This window comes from Xenopus laevis, chromosome 7S (genome assembly GCF_017654675.1).
Source record: "Xenopus laevis strain J_2021 chromosome 7S, Xenopus_laevis_v10.1, whole genome shotgun sequence".
Taxonomy (NCBI): Eukaryota; Metazoa; Chordata; class Amphibia; order Anura; family Pipidae; genus Xenopus; species Xenopus laevis.
Window position 1 is genome coordinate 573039 of NC_054384.1, and position 21553 is coordinate 594591.

A 21553-nucleotide genomic window follows, 5' to 3' on the forward strand; every position below is an offset into this window, starting at 1 on the left:
TTATAACAGTGGGGGAAGTAGGTGGGGCAGTTTATATCAGAGGGGTAAGTACAAGGGGTAGTTTTATATCAGAGGGGTAGGTAGGTGGGGCAGTTTATATCAGAACTATAAGTAGGCGGGCTGTTTTGTATCAGAGGGGTAAGTAGGCGGGCAGTTTTATATCAGAGGGGTAAATAGGTCGGGGCAGTTTATATCAGAGGGGTAAGTGAATGGAGCAGTTTATATCAGAAGGATAAGTAGGCGGGGCAGTTTTATATCAGAGGGGTAAGTAGAAGGGGCCGTTTATATCAGAGGAGTAAGTAGGCGGGACAGTTTTATCTCAGAGGGGTAAGTAGGTCGGGGCAGTTTATATCAGAGGGGTAAGTAGGCGGGCAGTTTTATATCAGAGGGGTAAGTAGGTGGGGCAGTTTATATCAGAAGGATAAGTAGGCGGGGCATTTATATCAGATGGGTAAGAAGGCAGGGCAGTAATATCAGAGGTTTAAGTAGGCGGGGCAGTTTTATATCAGAGGGGTAAGTAGGCGGGGCAGTTTTATATCAGAGGGGTAAGTGTAAGGGGCAGTTTTATAACAGAGGGGTAAGTAGGCACGGGAGTTTTATATCAGAGGGGTAAGTAGGCGGGGCAGTTTTATATCAGAGGGGTAAGTAGGCGGGGCAGTTTATATCAGTGTCTACCCATAGGGAGTGTAACTAGCAGCGCAGCTTTGGTGTAACACATGCTATTTTTCTGGCTATTTTTCATTATTGTCTTTTCACCTGAACTGGGACTGAATTTCCAGAATGTGCGACGCCCAATCAATGTGCCCAATAACCCCCATCACCAGTCCAATCCCTTCCCTTGTACCTAATACTTCTCTTCAGTCATGGGGGAGCCGACTCTACAGCTGGAGGGATCCCAGGGGGAGAATGTCCTTGTGAGGGTCCCCCAACCACCCAGAGAAATTCTATAGAGTTCATTTATGGCTGAAAGAAGTGACACACACTATTGAAAGAAGTGGCCCCGGGTTTTCTAGGGCACCTGTATAGATAGGTGCAGTCGTGCAGTTGTGCAGTTGTGCAGTTGTGCAGTTGTGCAGTTGTGCAGTTGTGCAGTCGTGCAGTCGTGCAGTTGTGCAGTCGTGCAGTCGTGCAGTCGTGCAGTTGTGCAGTCGTGCAGTTGTGCAGTCGTGCAGTCGTGCAGTCGTGCAGTCGTGCAGTTGTGCAGTTGTGCAGTTGTGCAGTTGTGCAGTTGTGCAGTTGTGCAGTCGTGCAGTCGTGCAGTCGTGCAGTTGTGCAGTTGTGCAGTCGTGCAGTTGTGCAGTCGTGCCGTTGTGCAGTTGTGCAGTCGTGCAGTCGTGCAGTCGTGCAGTCGTGCAGTTGTGCAGTTGTGCAGTTGTGCAGTTGAATCCATTAAAGCAGGTAAAGCTACTGGCACCTCTGAAGGTCCCCCCAGCACCCCATGTTAATGGCAGCATTGTATTGTATGAGGGGTATTCACCTTTAAACAAACTTTTAGTAGGTGCACAGTGAGATATTCTGAGAAAGTTTGCAATTTTTTTTTTATTATTTGTGGTTTTTGAGTTATTTAGCTTTTTGTTCAGCAGCTGGTTGCTATAGTCCAAATTAAACTAGCAACCAGTAGGTGCTGTAAATGATGGAAAAATTGTTGAGAATTGGCAATTCTGTAACATACAATCAGGTGACTAGAAGGTGAACCTCCCCTTTAAAGCTGTGTTGGAATTATGGGAAAACACTGTGGTTAGGGAAGTAAATGCCCCCACAGAGAATTATTTAAAGACGCAGGTGTTGTATATAAATAAATAAACTATTTATTGATAAAAGTTGAGCCCAAATTGATTTAAAGCCTTTACTATGAAAGGAGCCAACTTGCGACTTTGCATTTTGTACCAATCAATAATGAGCCTCTGATCTTCCCCTGATTCTATAGAGAGCGGCCGGATACCTCTGGGAATGACAAAAATCTATTGGTCTAAATGGCACTTTCACTGCTCGGGCCCCTTCATCACTTGCACCTCTTGTCCCGGCTACTGAGGAGCCAAATGAGCCTCTGCTGATTGGATAATGTGCTGAACTGAGCTCTGCTGATTGGATAATGGGCTGAACTGAGCTCTGCTGATTGGATAATGTGCTGAACTGAGCTCTGCTGATTGGATAATGGGCTGAACTGAGCTCTGCTGATTGGATAATGTGCTGAACTGAGCTCTGCTGATTGGATAATGTGCTGAACTGAGCTCTGCTGATTGGATAATGTTTTGGGGACCCCTGACTTACAAGATGTTATTGAATCATCCTTCCGAGTCCTACCTGAAGGCATGGGCTCCGTTGCCCAAGTGTCCCAGGCACGGGCCGCAGACAGCTTGAACAGGTGGATCCCCCTTTGCCGAAGCTAGGGAGGGCCCACCATCCACGCCCCCCCCGGAGGGGTTTGGGGTCATTTGGACTCTCCTTCGCCGAAGCTAGGGGGGAGTCCCGTCTACCCTGGGTTCTGCCGAAGCTTCCCCAGGGCATGTCATGGCCTGGGGTCCAGCCAAACGACTATCTGCCTCTGGGCACAGTTATTGCGAGTTAAGAATGCGACTAAAGTGCCCCCCCTTTATACTCAAGCCCCCGACATGAACCCTACAGCACTAAATGGCACCCTGTGCCCATTCTTGGACTGAGATTCAAAATACTCCCCTATGGCCCCAGTAAATAGAAACCCTGATCCACCCAGCACCCCTATTATATTCTAGCCCCACCCACTCCACATAAACCCCACCCACTCTCCTGCAAGCCCCGTCCCCCTTTCAGACCCACAGACTGGACTTTTATACCTCTTGGACCCCTGTCTCCCTGATTGCAGCACCCCTGTACCCCCCGATGGGGTTGGGACAAGAACTAAACTGATTTTTATTGTAGCCTCGTTTATTGGGCAGCGATACGTTGTTTCCCAGGTAAATTCTTTGCTCAGAACCCCCTCTAAATCCTGGGGTCCCTGCAAGTTCTGTGTCACATACAGAATCAATGTTCCAGCTCCAGTTGCAGAAATGAAGCACATGGAGTCATGTCATGGAACACGAATATTTTGCACATTTTGCTCCAACCTCAAAACCACAAAATCGAAAGATTTCCAAGATTTTCTCTGAGCATTTCCCACCCCTGTGATATTCCAGAGATCCGGAGATTACGGACGCAGTCTTTGTTGTGGTCCTTGATGAAGAGGATTTTATTCTTCCGATTGCCATGGAAATGACTGAATCCACTCATGAATCATCACACTTTGCATTGAATATAATTAAAACAAGTTGAATAGAACGAGAGCCATTAACCTCCCTGCAATTAGAACAATTCATAAAGCAAATCTTGACCGGCCTTGATTTATGGCACTTTCCTGTAATCTCATTGGCTCGTATCGTTAGGAGCAATTAAACCATAACGAGAGATGAGCAGAGGATTCGGAGCTGAACATTTAAACATTCACCTGTATATTCCAGTCCAATAAATAAATGGTTCAGTGTCCCGAGGATGAGAGAACTGGGTTCGTATTCTGTAGGGAAGGGCTCAATGTTTATCCTAAAATTAATTGTATTTAATTACACATAAAATTAGTAGAGGGTTCACAGGGTTACAAATCCCTAATAAGAGCAGAGCAGGCAGTAACCCTTCCAACACTGAAGTGGTTACACAGAAACTACATTTCAGGAAGATTTCCCTGCACTACAATTACCTTTGGTCAGAACAAAGACTTTGGTTGTATTTTTAATTATGGTAAAATGAAACCAAACAGAGGTCAAACTAATATAGTTCCCTGGAGAACAATGTTTCTGAAATGTTTACTCTCAAGTCACTTGTCTGGGGTTAATGTGCTCTTAGTCCCAGGAGGATGAGCCCCTGGAAGAAGTTTCTCTGGTGGCCCCAGGATCCCCAGTCCGACACTGACTGTAGGTTTCAGTTTAGCCCAGTGGCTCAGTGGGCAGCACTTTGGCCCTAGTTTCAGTTCCAGCCTGGAGTCTGTATATTTAACTCTGAGTAGGGTTACTATGGCTACTCCAAGTACAAACAAGCAGGTTAATTGGCCGTTTGTGTGTAAATTTGATGGGAACCTTAGATTGTAAGCTCAATGGGGCAGGAATTTATGGGAATGTGATAGAGACCTTAGATTGTAAGCTCACTGGGACAGGGACTGATGGGAATATAATAGGGACCTTAGATTGTAAGTTCCCTGGGACAGGGACTGATGGGAATGTTATAGGGATCTTAGATTGTAAACTTACTGGGACAGGGACTGTTGGGAATGTTATAGGGATCTTAGATTGTAAGCTTGCTGGGGCAGGAACTGATGGAAATGTGATAGGGAACTTAGACTGTAAGCTCACTGGGGCAGGGACTGATGGGAATGTGATAGGGACCTTAGATTGTAAGCTCCCTGGGACAGGGACTGATGGGAATGACCCAGACGCCCCACTACCTGCATTTGCACCCACAACCCGACCTGCAACTGCCTTATCTGCAACCCAATCGCCAACCCGCTGACCACCATTCAACAAACCTAAAGTGACATCATCAGAAGTGGGCGGGCAGAAAAATGTTTAAAAATAGAAGACTCCCTGTTATTGATGGACGAATAAATTCACCTGCCGCAAATTTACGTTGAATCTCCACGTTTTGCCTCCAGCGAATAAATTTGCGAAACTCGCGTGAAAAGTCTCTGGCATCATAAAATTTTGGACATGCATCTGAAAAGTCGCTCACGTTAAAACCGCCACACTTCAACACTATTTGGACGCCTATTGACTTTTAGACCGGCGTCAAAATTTTTCACCGCACAGAATTTTTCACCGTATTTCAGCAAAAGCAAAAGGGAGAAATTCGCCCATCACTACTCCATATTTCATATCAGAAGACTTTCTTGTAAGGGTTACAGATATATACACACATATATATATAATGACTACTCACTAAATGCTAAAACTGGGGTCTTGGGAGGCTTGTTTTTTTGGGGGGGTCTAGTTGTAAAGACAAAATGTTGCATATTTTTAATTATCTTTACGCACAGATCTGCCCCCCAAATAGCTGAAAAGACCCCGAGTCACAGAACAACTGCAGATTCAGGATGAAACGAGAATCTCGACTGCACACAATGTGGGAGAGAGAGCCCCCAGTCTGAATATAATAAGGATTTGCCAGTTCAGTCAGGAAATAACGATCATTTCAAGTGTTTCAGTTGAATTTCACGTTTTTGGAATGTCAGAGAATGAGAAGTTGTGATTAATGGGGGCGAGCGTTTCCATCACTACAGGAGGAAGAAGCCAAGAAGAGCCAAATTTGCCCTAATGTGAGTCATTCAGGGGCTGTAATTTGCCTCGTTCTCCGCTGCGTCAGACAAACAAGAGAAACAACTCCCGGTGACCCTGTGTCCTCGCTGCAGAGGTGGAGCCGTAGGACAAGAGAGAGACGTGCGCTTGGCACAGAATCAAACTGTCGCCCACACAAGCAAAAGCGACGGATAATGAAGACATAGTGCGTAGCGGTGGCTAGTAATGTGTCGTTTGGGCCGCACCAACTTGCCATTATGTCTGAAGCTGTTTCCAAAATTCTAATGACAAAATCTTCTATTCATTTAGTTCCTTTCTCTGCCTAAATCCTTCTCAAGTTCTCCTCAGAGGCAGCCGCACGGGCACCGAGCCAAGCGACTTCTCTTTCCGTTGTTTGTTTCTCGTGTCCAATAGGGAGAGGTTTTATTGCTCAGACTTGGCACCGGCACAGGGCAGAGGGTTTATACTGGGCAGGAGCCTGGATAATGCAGAGACACTTACCTGCTCCCAGAAACACTGGAAATGGCTCAATTGCTCCATTACCCGACTCAGAAGGAAACCATTTCCATTCCACCCATAGAATTAGCTGGAAAGTGGCAAATACTGAATTCCATTAGCAATGCCCCAGGGCACAGACCCAGGGCAAATACACTGAAATAAGTGACAACCACTGCTAGTAATACAGGTATGAGATCTAGTGAAAGACTTAACCAAGTAGCCAAGCTCAACCCGAACCCTCCTGAGCCCAACTTCTGTGAAGCCAAGGCCAACATCACACAGTGTATATACATCATATATAACAGTACCCGACACTGGCCGTCCCCTATAGCTTTCTGAAACCAAATAGAAGGCAGGTATTAATCACATGGTCTCTGCTTTTGATTAAATGCTTTGTTCACCTTTAAATTAACTGTTAGTATGATATTGAGAGAGATATTCTGAGACAATTTGAAATTGGTTTTTATTTTTTATTATTTGTGGTTTTTGAGTCATTTAGCTTTTTATTCGGCAGCTCTCCAGTTTGCTCTCCAGTCTCAACAATGGGGTTGCTAGGTTTCAAATTTCCCTAGCAACCATGAATTTATTAGAATAAGAGACGGGAGTATGAATAGGAGAGGCCTGAATAGAAAGAGGAGGAACAAAAGGTAACAATAACAATACAGTAAAGAGCATTTGTTTTTGTAGATTTAGATTTTAAAGCTGAAATGAGTCAGGACAAGACGGCGAATAACAAAATGAAGACCAAATGTAAAGTTGTAAGAGTTAACTTAAAGGTGAACCACCCCTTTAAATCTCACGGCAACTGTCGTGTCCTGTAGGGTGAAGGGGCAGTTTCGTGTGAACTTAAATCATTGGGTTTTTATGCCAATAAAGCGGAAGGTTCCACTGCCGGGTACTCCATGAACTTTTAAAGTATTTGAATAATCCAACAATGAAAAGATCAGAATGATAAAAATGTTAAAAGAGAAAAGTTGAACTTTAAACACAAAAAGGAATGTCAGTTCTTGGCACCGACACAGCGATCTGTCACCATGATGTTCTCTATCGTTCTCTTCATGTTTCAGGAACTGGACCTTTGTAATTTAACCCAAACTCAACAAAACAGCTTCCATTCCCTTTATCAGCTTTGTCTTCTCTGTACTTTCTTTATTTCTTTACTGTCCCTTATATATTTATATATATCTTGATCATATCCCCTTATATATTTATATATAGTGATCATATCCCCCTTATATATTTATATATAGTGATCATATCCCCTTATATATTTATATATAGTGATCATATCCCCTTATATATTTATATATAGTGATCATATCCCCTTATTTATTTATATATAGTGATCATATCCCCTTATATATTTATATATAGTGATCATATCCCCTTATATATTTATATATAGTGATCATATCCCCTTATATATTTATATATAGTGATCATATCCCCTTATATATTTATATATAGTGATCATATCCTCCTTATATATTTATATATAGTGATCATATCCCCTTATATATTTATATATAGTGATCATATCCCCCTTATATATTTATATAAAGTGATCATATCCCCCTTATATATTTATATATAGTGATCATATCCCCTTATATATTTATATATAGTGATCATATCCCCCTTATATATTTATATATAGTGATCATATCCCTTATATATTTATATATAGTGATCATATCCCCTTATATATTTATATATAGTGATCATATCCCTTATATATTTATATATAGTGATCATATCCCCCTTATATATTTATATATAGTGATCATATCCCCTTATATATTTATATATAGTGATCATATCCCCTTATATATTTATATATATAGTGATCATATCCCCTTATATATTTATATATAGTGATCATATCCCTTATATATTTATATATAGTGATCATATCCCCTTATATATTTATATATAGTGATCATATCCCCTTATATATTTATATATAGTGATCATATCCCCTTATATATTTATATATAGTGATCATATCCCCCTTATATTTTATATATAGTGATCATATCCCCTTATATATTTATATATAATGATCATATCCACTTATATTTTATATATAGTGATCATATCCCCTTATATATTTATATATAGTGATCATATCCCCTTATATATTTATATATAGTGATCATATCCCCTTATATATTTATATATAGTGATCATATCCCCTTATATATTTATATATAGTGATCATATCCCCTTATATATTTATATATAGTGATCATATCCCCTTATATATTTATATATAGTGATCATATCCCCCTTATATTTAGAACCAGAATAAATGAACCTGCTTATATAAATATATATATATATTGTCTCTCACACTCAGTAACTGAGGGAACATCTTTTTGGTAAATATAAAATGTGGAATTTAAAGTCAATTGTGCAGCAAAGTGATGTTTGTGGGGAGAATGTGACACTTCAGATAAATGAGCATTTGGTGCCCGAGGAGAAGTGTCAGTTCGTCTGTCTCCTCATGTCCTGGCACAGCAGCAATTTCACAAGATTAGAGGCAGTTTGGGGGCTGAGCAGCTTGTTTATCACTTCTGCCAGTTTCTTCATTTACAACTGCCACCAGCAAGTTGGGGGCCACAGAGAAAATGAGCTCAGTTTCAGGAGCCCCTCGGCTTTACTTGAGTCACGACTGAGGACTGAGAGCTCAGGAACGATTTCTTCAAATGACCCGTGTTTGGATGAAGTGACAAACTGGATCAGAACTTAAACAGCATCAAAACCCGGGCCCTTTAGCTAAAGGAACTGATCCTCCTTGGTCTTCCACTCATAATTGCAGTTGGTCTATGAAGAGAAAGTGCATCATACAGGGGTCCCTGTACCAGAGGGGCTGGACCATGATTGGAACTGCCAGTTAAGAGTTTGCCAAGGGAAATGTACATTACTCAGGGTGCCAAGGATGAAAACTGCAAAGGGGCCCTGTATGAGTGAGGGAATCAATTCCCTATGATATGGGGCCCCTGTACAAGAGAGAGAAGACCTTGCATGATATAGGGGGACTGTACCAGAGAGGGGCTAGCCAAAGAATGGGACATACATAGCACATTCTCCTTCTTTGCTGAGCCCTTGTCTGGTACAATCGTCTTTTCAGGTTCAATCACCCCCAAGTGTCACATAAAGGGGTGCCTGTAACAGAGAGGACCGACCAAGGAAACAAATATAACATTTTTAGTAATAAGGCTCAAGAATGCACAACGGGTAAAAAACAGTTGATATCATTATTTTTAGAGAAACAATTTGCTTGAAAGGTGAGTGCGCGGGAGCTAATCCTCAGTTCAGCAAATCCCCCAGTGACAGGTACATATTTCTAATGACATTTTACAGGGATCTGTAACTGCCAATATCTCATAAATAATAAACTTCATCCGAGGTATCACAGTCTGTGTCTTTGATGGAAACTATAAAATTAATTTCAAGTAGGTGCAATAAGACAAAAATATAAAACCACTTGCCAATGAACCAGTTAGGGGGTTTTAAAGCAGCAGATAAATTATCTGGGGCTCCTAAATCATAAGGGACATTTATGACTTAACAGAAAACATGGGGGTTCTTATGCTTCTATGTGGCAGTGTCTGTGCCTGGTATGGGAAGGGAGTCTACTCAATTGGTCTATTTTTTATTATTGTGGAGAATAAACATGAAGCTGATGCAGATTGTTCCCTTCACTTGAAAACTGAAGCAAATAGTGGGTGACACTTATATTAGTGCCACCTAGTTGTTAAAGAGATGGAAGAATCTTCTTTCCAATATGTGGGCAAAGGACCCAGATAAATATTAAGCCAAGGGGCTGAACCCAGAAAAAGATTAAGCCAAGAGGGTAGGACCCAGATAAAGTTTAAGTCAAGAGGGCAGGACCCAGAAGAGAATTAATTCAAGAGGGCTGGATCCAAAGGAAGATTAAGCCAAGAGGGAGGAACCCAAGGGAAGATTAAGCCAAGAGAGCTGGACCCAAGGGAAGATGAAGCCAAGAGGGTAGGACTCAGAGGAAGATTAAGACAAGAGGGTGGGACTCAGGGGAACATAAAGACAAGAGGGAGGGACCCAGGGGAAGATTAAGCTAAGAGAGCTGGACCCAAGGGAAGATTAAGCCCAGAGGGTGGGGCCCAGGGAAAGATTAAGCCAAGAGGGCAGGACCCAAAAAAATAGTAACACCAAGAGAGCAGGACCCAGAGGAAGATTAAACCAAGAGGGCAGGACCCAGAAGAAGATTAAGCCAACAAGGCTGGAGCCAGGGGAAGATTAAGCCAAGAAGTTAGACCCCAGGGGAAGATTAAGCCAAGAAGTTAGACCCCAGGGGAAGATTAAGCCAAGAGGGCTGGACCCAGAAAAATAGTAAGACCAATAGGGCAGGACCCAGAGAAAGATTAAGACAATAGGGCACAGATAAGAGAAAGATTAAGTCAAAATGGCTAATAATTTGGGAAGCACCATTATAGGAATTTGCTTTGAAAATAGAAAACACTGAAAGAACCAAATAAATACCAAAATCAATTACATGTTGGTGAACACTTGGAAATGAGGCTGTTGGAGAGAATCTAGAACTTGAGATTGCAGTGTTAGGTGCAATAATGGGCAAGCTTCAAATCCCCATTCACAAAAACATTTGGGTCAATCGGTTCTTCTTCAGTTTGGTTTGGTTTGGTACTTACCTTCAGGAGGCAGTATAACAGGGTTCCCTTTGGACACAGACTCTCACACAAGAGCCAAGACTGGGTGCACTTTGTAGCATGCAAACTTTGGGGCAAAGGCAATTAATGGAATTCTGGGTTGAACTGAATGGGGTGTTATGGGTAAAAAACATGGCAAACTCCACTCTTTTTGTGCACAGTTTAGTAAATCAGCTTTCATATTCTCATCAGTCCAAAATTTTCTTTAAAGGTCAGCGCTAATTGAAAGCTCAAGGGAAAAAGTATGATGGAAAAAGGAAAACGATGAATTTTTTATAGTGTAGTATTTTACTGGGAGTTGTAGTTCCACAACCAAAAAAGACTATTTGGTGCAGTTACCCTTTAAATTTTGAATTTTAAAGGGTAACTGCACCAAATAGTCTTTTTTGGTATACACCAAAAAATACTACACTATAAAAAATTCATAGTTTTCCTTTTTCCATCATACTTTTTCCCTTGAGCTTTCAATCAGCGCTGACCTTTAAAGAAAATTTTGGACTGTTGTTTTGCACTCGAGGAGAAACGAGGATCGTTGGGTCGGACAACCAAGGGGAAGATTCAGAGACTTTGGTCATTTAACTTTTTTATAAGTTTATATTTTTTCATATTCTCATACTGTAAGAAAAGACCTAGTGTGTAGAATTCAGCATTCTTCATTTTGAAAGAGTTGATATTAGTAATGTGAAACGGAGTATATTAGGGCAGAGGATGACAAGGAAACAGAGACGCTCGTACTCTGAATCTCGATGAGATGATTAATTCATTCACACGGGGAGGAGAGAAACATTATAACCCAGACAATGAAGAGATAATACAAGAAGCTTCAATTGGGATCAGTGATAGAATTTGCCTCCCAGACTCAGTGATTTGCTGCCCTTTGGGAGGGATATTGTCTTCAGTGTGGGGTCATATACCAAATAGTGATGGAACATTTGATACAGAGCTTATAAAGTCATGGAGTGTGTTTCCAAGGGGTCCAAGGATTTATTTTTTAGCAAGAAACTGTTTATTGGAAACTCTCTCTCCCATAATTTCTATATTAACATTGACTTCAAGAGCAAATGTATCTGTTTCATGAAAATTAAATGATAACATTTGTGACTGGGTGTCCCTTGTCATTGACTGCTCCATAAGCCAAAACTTTACGTGGTTGTTACTTGCCACTGAAATAGGGAAACAGTGCAAAATAGAAACCCTTAGAGGAGTCAAATTATTTTTGATACTCATCATTCATAAGGGGAACAGAAGGTTGGGACATGGTAAGACCAGCAAAGAGTCTACATAAGAGTAAGTATAGATGTTTTGTTGGGGTCACCTGTGACAAATGGGGGAGAGGAGAAATATAGAAGGGGAGAGAAGAGGGAGAATGGGGGAGAGTAAGGCCAAACAGTTGGGGGAGAAAAGGAAAGGAGAGGGGATGAGAGACAGAAGGAGAGAAGGGAAAGGGAGTTAGGGAGTAGAGAGACAAATGGGGGAGAGGAGAAATATAGAAGGGGAGAGAAGAGGGAGGATGGGGGAGAGTAAGGCCAACAGTTGGGGAGAAAAGGAAAGGAGAGGGGATGAGAGACAGAAGGAGAGAAGGGAAAGGGGGTTAGGGAGTAGAGAGACAAATGGGGGAGAGGAGAAATATAGAAGGGGAGAGAAGAGGGAGGATGGGGGAGAGTAAGGCCAAACAATTGGGGGAGAAAAGGAAAGGAGAGGGGATGAGAGACAGAAGGAGAGAAGGGAAAGGGGGTCGGGGAGTAGAGAGACAAATGGGGGAGAGGAGAAATATAGAAGGGGAGAGAAGAGGGAGGATGGGGGAGAGTAAGGCCAAACAGTTGGGGGAGGAAAGGAGAGGGGATGAGAGACAGAAGGAGAGAAGGGAAAGGGGGTTAGGGAGTAGAGAGACAAATGGGGGAGAGGAGAAATATAGAAGGGGAGAGAAGAGGGAGGATGGGGGAGAGTAAGGCCAAACAGTTTGGGGAGAAAAGTAAAGGAGAGGGGATGAGAGACAGAAAGAGAGAAGGGAAAGGGGGTTAGGGAGTAGAGAGACAAATGGGGGAGAGGAGAAATATAGAAGGGGAGAGAAGAGGGAGGATGGGGAGAGTAAGGCCAAACAGTTGGGGGAGAAAAGGAAAGGAGAGGGGATAAGAGACAGAAGGAGAGAAGGGAAAGGGGGTTAGGGAGTAGAGACACAAATGGGGGAGAGGAGAAATATAGAAGGGGAGAGAAGAGGGAGGATGGGGGAGAGTAAGGCCAAACAATTGGGGGAGAAAAGGAAAGGAGAGGGGATGAGAGACAGAAGGAGAGAAGGGAAAGGGGGTCGGGGAGTAGAGAGACAAATGGGGGAGAGGAGAAATATAGAAGGGGAGAGAAGAGGGAGGATGGGGGAGAGTAAGGCCAAACAGTTGGGGGAGTAAAGGAGAGGGGATGAGAGACAGAAGGAGAGAAGGGAAAGTGGGTTAGGGAGTAGAGAGACAAATGGGGGAGAGGAGAAATATAGAAGGGGAGAGAAGAGGGAGGATGGGGGAGAGTAAGGCCAAACAGTTGGGGGAGAAAAGGAAAGGAGAGGGGATAAGAGACAGAAGGAGAGAAGGGAAAGGGGGTTAGGGAGTAGAGACACAAATGGGGGAGAGGAGAAATATAGAAGGGGAGAGAAGAGGGAGGATGGGGGAGAGTAAGGCCAAACAGTTGGGGGAGAAAAGGAAAGGAGAGGGGATGAGAGACAGAAGGAGAGAAAGGAAAGGGGGTCAGGGAGTCGAGAGACAAATGGGGGAGAGGAGAAATATAGAAGGGGAGAGAAGAGGGAGGATGGGGAGAGATGGGTGAATCTTCACACGTTTCATATGTATTTGCTGCTGATTTATTGCTCAGATTCCTCCGACTGATCATTAAATAGTTATTTCTTGTTCTTTTCATATTTGCAGCCTGTGAATCCTCGTCCTGGTGCTGCAGAGCTGTCGCTTTAATGCTGGCGGATCAGTCGCTTCTCCCAGGAGAATATTGTTTGTATCACAGTTATTAACATTTTGCTGTATAAATGCAAATTTTGTTAACTCACTTTTCACATGATACTCTGCCCTTAACATTTCATTCTGAGGAATCTGTCTATTGGATGAATTCAACACAAAACTATTCCGACTGCTCAATGCGAAGCCAACAAACCTTGATTGTTAATGATTCCGGCGCCTAATAAACAGCAAATCTCGTCTTTAGATTTAAAGAAACAGTGTTTCCAGTAAGTTTTCCATCTAGGTAGCCACCAGAGAAAGATATTTATTTATAGTCAGATGCTAATGTATGTAGAGACCCCAAAGATTAACTGCTGCTCAGTTCTAATATCTTAGACCTGTGAAAGGGAGGTTACTCCTAGTTGGCCCAGTTCTTGTCCATAGGTTATTTAATGGGAGGTTCTTCCTTTTAGTCCTCCATCTAGTACCCAGGGTGGGTGTGCTGGTTCCAGTATCCCAGTAGACCCTATGAAAACCAGAATCTCAAAGAACTTCCTTCTGCCCCAGGCCTATCTCTTCACTACTCAGAGGCTCTCACTGCACAGGGTTCTCTGAACATGAACATGGGATTGTGGAGTCCAATGTGTGGCTGGAGTTCATGCAAAGGAATAAACAGAATCAAAAATCCAAATCAAAAGGAACCCAGAGAATCAAACACATGGAGAGAGGTAAGAAACTGTTCAGGAGCAGAGGCCAATGTCTAGGGCAGATGGAGGCTGGTAACTTTAGCAAGGGCCAGAATTAGGGGTCAACAGAAGAGGCAAGTGTCTAGAGAGCTCCAGACAACTACCTCATGTGTAGCCAACCCCTAGTCCATGCACTTGTCTCCTCACCACCTGCAACTGTTTTAACTCACTATCCCCTGTAGACAATACAAGTCCCCAATCATTCACCCGTGTTCGCTCTTGCTCATTCAATCGTGTATGCAGACGAGGGGCGATGTAGCCGGTCAGGTTGCCTAGGGCACCAAGCCTGCTTGACCTTACTGTCACAAACTCTTAATATTGTGATTTGCAATATTCAAGAATCTTGTCTCTTATAACCCCCACCAAAGATGCACCTTCCACTGATGTCAGACTAACTGGCCCATAGATATCAGGTTGAGAACGGGATCCCTTTTGTGGGCATCAGCCTTGCATTGAAGGGTAACCATAAAGCTAAGCTCCTCTATTATCCTGCAGTTAATACTATAAGGTCCTGGGCTATGGTTTCTTATGTTTTTGTCTTTTCTAAAACTTTTCTTTTAACCAGTCACCTATGTTATATTTAAAGTCATTAAAGGATAAGTAACCTTTTATTTTAAAATCCCCCAAATTACTCTAAACAGCCCCCCAGAATAAAATACCTGTCTCTCTGCATTTAGATTTATTTTGGTTTTCTGCTGCAGCCAGGCCAATGGCAGATCTTTATTCATTTCCTTGTCTGCCATTAAGCTCCACCCCTTATTGTTTTCTGAGCTCAGAAAGCAATAGGGCAGAGTTTCTGTTATCCCAATAATAAAGTCTGTCCTCTGGCAAAACCATTTTGTCTGGAAGAGTTTATTTTAAGGTCCCTTTCATCATATGTATCTCCAGTGTAACCAATCCCACCAATGAGCACCCTATCTTGCATGCATGAGAACCTCCATTCCCATAATTAGCTTAGTTGCCGTTCTCTGTACTTTATATTAATGTTCTTTTTGTTTACTGGAGAACTCTGACTGCACTGGATTCTCTAGATGAGGTCACGCCAGTAGTTTGGCAGGGGCAGAATCCCAAATGCCCACATCTCTTTAATATTTTATTGCCATTATCTGTTCGCTGGCCGCCATTGCTTCCTCGCGCTCGGTTTATTGTGCTTTCCTATGTTATATGGAGAAATGAGAAAAGGGAATTGGAGTTTGTCTTAATGTTCCGTTCTGACATTTTAAGTGAATTTCTGCCAAAAGGGAAAAAATAGAAACGATAAGAAATCTTTGAAGTGGTTTCTTTTTGGTGAAATGTTTTAAAGTCGGGAAGAAAGAAACGATAAGAGGATAAAACAGAGAGAAACCTGAGATGAAGGAGAGAAAGGTTTGACATTAGTTGATGGATGTATGAGCTGTGGGTTTATATATGTGTGTGATTTTCAGTAAAAAATAATGATGTTTTTGATACTAAGATAACTATTCATATCCGCTGTCTCCTTGTACTGCCCTAAGCACAAAGTCTCATTCAGTGATATATACCCTGTGTCATACATCACCATAATCTGATATATACTATAATACTATATATCCATATTCTGATATATACTATATAGTATAATACTATATATCCATAATCTGATATATACTATAATACTATATATCCATAATCTGATATATACTATAATACTATAATACTATATATCCATATTCTGATATATACTATAATACTATATATCCATAATCTGATATATGCTATAATACTATAATACTATATATCCATATTCTGATATATACTATAATACTATAATACTGTATATCCATAATCTGATATATACTATAATACTATATATCCATAATCTGATATATACTATAATACTATAATTCTGTATATCCATAATCTGATATATACTATAATACTATATATCCATAATATGATATATACTATAATACTATATATCCATATTCTGATATATACTATATAGTATAATACTATATATCCATAATCTGATATATACTATAATACTATATATCCATAATCTGATATATACTATAATACTATAATACTATATATCCATAATCTGATATATACGATAATACTATATATCCATAATCTGATATATACTATAATACTATAATACTGTATATCCATAATCTGATATATACTATAATACTATATATCCATAATCTGGTATATACTATATACTATAATACTGTATATCCATAATATGATATATACTATAATACTATAATATTATATATCCAATATATACTGCACATATCTGTGTGGCTGCAGAAATAGAAATGCACCAAATTCAGGATTCAATTTGGGACTTTTGGAGCAGGATTGACATTCAGCCAAATCCAAGTGCCTGGCTAGGGTTCCCACTTTTCTGGTTTTGATCCGGACATCCCAGTTTTCAGAAGGGTTGCCTGCCCAGTTTTCAAAATTAGGAAGAGGCCGGACTCCCCTAGATCAACCCCACCCAGTGACATCACCTCCCCTGTGACATCACTACCCATCCCTGTCTGACTTTCTGAAAGGGGAAAGGTGGGAACCATATGCCTGGCCCAAATGAATCCAAGATTTGGCCGAATCTAAAAATAGTAGATTCAGTACCTCCCTAATTTTAACAGAACTATATTTTGACATCTCTGAAAATCTAGGGGTCCTGTACTTGTGCTGCTGGATTGTCACTGATTGGTACATGGGGCTAATGCAGGGCTAATGTGGGGTGGGAACACAGAGGGGGTCTTTGGGAAACAAGGGACCCCTGACCAACTTGTGTTCCTGGGCAACTGATGATGCCATGCAATGTCTGATGCAGCCTCTATAAACTCACTATTGTGGAGTGCTCCCCCCAGAAAAAACACTTTTATTGTGTCAAGTGCTGTCCTCAAAGACCCACTCCTGTAGTATCAGCAGCACACTGAAATAAGCTGTAATAGTGTACAAAAAATAATATATTGAGCCCACGTCATACAAAAAGGCAATGGTTTGAGCCTACCAGGCCCTTTATCAAGCCCTGTCTTACACCATATCAAACCATTTTAAAGTGAGAGAAAGGGGTTGTGAGTACATGCTCCGTCCTCTCCTTGTAGTGACATCACAAAAGTGTTAGATACAATTAGATATAATTAGATATAATCATTTCAATCCAATAAAGCGTAAAGCACTTAATCCAGTGTTGAAGAAAGTCCAAAGAAAAAACTAGTCCAACAAATTGTCCAAAATGAGTCCATTTGTATCCAAAAAGATAAACAAGGCAAAAAAATTGATATTGTGAAAAGATCTCATAAAAAAAACCATTAGATTATATAGCGTTACACATTTCACTATGATGTAGCATACCTGAGACACCAGTAAGACAAGACACCTTTCTGAGACACCTTATGGTATACAAGATGAATAGTGCTGAGTGAGTGTTGTCTTACTGGTGTCTCAGGAATCCTACATCATAGTGAAATGTGTAACGCTATATAATCTAATGTTTTTTATGAGATCTTTTCACAATATCAATTTTTTTGCCTTGTTTATCTCTAGTTTGACAGTGTCCGTGGCCGCATGAGCAGCAGAGGGAGTGTAATTAATTTAAATACATTTCTGATCATATATATATATATATTAATTTAAAGCTCTCCTCCTTGTTATGAAGACGTATCCTTGACAAGACTCTCAGCAAATGTCATTTAAATAAGTCTCCCCTCCAGCATTTTATTTGTGTCATTTAAATTTATGAGCCGTGGAGGAAACATTATTTATACAACAATGTCAATTGGTTGACGTGTTCCTTCTCCGGGCGACTCGATTTAAATGTCTTGTCACCTCCAGTAATATCTCCTCATTGAGCCCCACTCCTCCGTGACCTTTTCCACTGGACGCTGAGAGTCTCCTGGTGCTCAGCAAGTAACTAATTAAAGAGTTGAAGTCGTTAGGAAAGCTCTGCGACTCTATAAATCCACTCGAATGAGAACTTTGCATTGTCCCCACTTGGCCGGACCTGCTAAGGAGCTGAAATATTACAAGACAGTTCTTGAGATGGTTTTTACCTTATTAAAGAGAGTTTAGTAAAGGTCCTGCTTGAAATAGAAAGGTTCCATGAGGCTTTTCTGAGGAGCAGGTCTATCAATTACTCCCTATGTCCCATAATGAGCCCAGAATCACCAAGTGACACGGCCATTCATAGATGGAGACTGGTCTAGAAACTGGTGGGACTGGTGTAAGTGACCCAGAGAGGTGCTTTTATTGGGACTTTGTGGGGTGGTTTAAGCTTAAAACGTTGTTGCAAAGCTAAACCTTTTTGGTTCAATAGAAGTGTTGGTGTTGAGGTGGGTAAGAAAAGACCTGCTTTTATGGCTTACAAGTTAGCTGGTACAGCCGAATCATTTATAAGGTACAAAGAAGCCAATAAATCATGCAAAGAAGCTATAAGGCAAGCTAAAATTGATATGGAAAAGGATATTTCAGTAAAAAGAATTGAAAATTATTTTTTAAATATGTTGATAGTAAAAAAATATAGCAGAAAGGGGTGGGACCTTTAGTATCAGAGGGGGGTCAGCTGGTTGATGAAACAAAATAAAAGCACAGATTCTGAACTCGTATTTTTCTTCTGTCAACACAAATGAGGAACCAGTAAGTGAAGGTTTCCTTCTTAATAGTCCCAATTCTAGTAATACAACTAATGATGCATGGTTCACACACGAGGAAATTCAAAAGAGACTAGAACAAGTTAAGATTAACAAAGGTCCGGGGCCAGATGGTATTCATCCCAGGGTATTTAGCGAGTTTAGCTCTGTGATTGCTTCCTTCATTTTTCAGGATTCATAGAGGTCTGGCATAGTGCCGTGAGACTGGCGAATTGCTAATGTGGTGCCTCTATTCAAAAAAGGATCCCGTTCTCAGCCTCAAAACTATAGGCCAGTTAGTCTGACGTCAGTGATAGGAAAGCTTTTCGAAGGGTTAATAAAGTATAAGATACTGGACTTTATAGCAAATCATAATACTATGAGTTTGTGCCAGCATGGTTTTATGCGTAATAGATCTTGCCAGACTAACTTAATTTCTTTTTATGAGAAGGTGAGCAGAGACCTTGATTCTGGGATGGCGGTGGATGTGATTTACTTAAACTTTGCTAAAGCATTTGATAATTTAAGGTTACTGGTTAAATGAAGGAATGTTGGCCTGGAACATAGTATTTGTACCTGGATAGAGAACTGGCTAAAAGATAGACTACAAAGAGTGGTGGTAAATGGAACATTTTCTAATTGGACCAGTGTTGTTAGTGGAGTACCGCAGGGCTCTGTACTAGGTCCCTTGCTTTTCAACTTGTTTATTAATGACCTGGAGGTGGCCATTGAAAGTACTGTTTCTATTTGTGCAGATGAGACTAAATTGTGCAGAACTATAGGTTCCATGCAGGATGCTGCCACTTTGCACAGTGATTTGTCTAAACTGGAAAACTGGGCAGCAAACTGGAAAATGAGGTTCAATGTTGATAAATGCAGGTTATGCACTTTGGCAAAAATAATATAAATGCAAGTTATACACTAAATGGCAGTGTGTTGGGAGTTTCCTTAAATGAGAAGGATCTAGGGGTCTTTGTAGATAACAAGTTGTCTAATTCTGGGCAGTGTCATTCTGTGGCTACTAAAGCAAATAAAGTTCTTGTATAAAAAAGGGCATTAACTCAAGGGATGAAACATAATTGTGTCTCTTTATAGGTCCCTGGTGAGGCCTCATCTGGAGTATGGGGGCAGTTTTGGACTCCAGTCCTTAAGAGGGATATAAATGAGCTGGAGAGAGTGCAGAGACTAAGTGCAACTAAACTGGTTAGAGGGAGGGAAGAGTTAAATTATGAGGGGAGACTGACAAGGTTGGGGTTGTTTTCTCTGGGGGAAAAAAGGCGCTTGTGAGGGGACATGATTAGACTTTACAAGTACATTAGAGGACATTATAGACAAATAGCAGGGGACCTTTTTACCCATAAAGAGAATCACGTACCAGAGGCCTCCCCTTCAGACTAGAGGAAAAGAAGTTTCATTTAAAGGAACAGAGTAGGGGGTTCATCACAGTGAGGACAGTGAGGTTGGGGAATGCACTGCCGGGTGATGATTCAGTTAATGACTATAAGAGGGACTTGGATGATTTCTTGGACAGACATAATACAAAGGCTATTGTGATACTAAACTCTATAGTTAGTATAGATATGGGTATATATCATTTATGTGACAGTAGAGAGGGGTGTGTGTATGGGGCTGGGTTTTCATTTGGAGAGGTTGAACTTGATGGACTTTGTCTTTTTTCAACCCAATTTAACTATGTAACTATGTAACTATAAATGCCAAGTTACTCAATACATAAGCTAACATCATGCTTATTAGAGTTTGAGATGTACAGTCAATTGTCTTTATTTAGGAGATGCCAGAGAATGAATATACATATTACTGATCCTTCTCTCTCTCTCTCTCTCTCTCTAAATGACCAGAGGGACCTGTGTTGGTGATTGGCTGGATCATTTTCACCAATAAACAATAAAGGACAGCAGATAACAAATTCTGGGGCTGTCACACCCCACAGATGGCCTGGGATCAACTCTAAGGTCAAATAAAGTTGGATGACTATTGTTTCTACTAGATACACCTGGAAACCAATTAGGGTGACATTTTAAGTGAATCCTTATATTCTCCCCCAGATATTATTGGAACTAAGGCAGGATGGTAAATACAGAAGTGACCAAGTCTAATTGTAATGTTTCTTGGTTCTCTAACTTTTTCAATGCAAGCCCTCCTTGGAGACCCAGCCTTTGGTCAGGGCCCCCTTAGCTCATAACAAGGTTACAGATACACAGAAACATTGGGGTGTCACCCTGCTATAGTTACAGGGGTACCCAGGGCACAAATAAGCACTCACCCCAAATCTCCCCCTAACTGACCTTCAGACTGGGCCCCCTTAGCTCATAACAAGGTTACAGATATATAGAAACATTGGGGTGTCACCCTGCTATAGTTCCAGGGGTACCCAGGGCACAAATAAGCACTCACCCTAAATCTCCCCCTAACTGACCTTCAGACTGGGCCCCCTTAGCTCATAACAAGGTTACAGATATATAGAAACATTGGGGTGTCACCCTGCTATAGTTCCAGGGGTACCCAGGGTACAAATAAGCACTCACCCCAAATCTCCCCCTAACTGACCTTCAGACTGGGCCCCCTTAGCTGATAACAAGGTTACAGATATATAGAAACATTGGGGTGTCACCCTGCTATAGTTCCAGGGGTACCCAGGGCACAAATAAGCACTCACCCCAAATCTCCCCCTAACTGACCTTCAGACTGGGCCCCCTTAGCTCATAACAAGGTTACAGATATATAGAAACATTGGGGTGTCACCCTGCT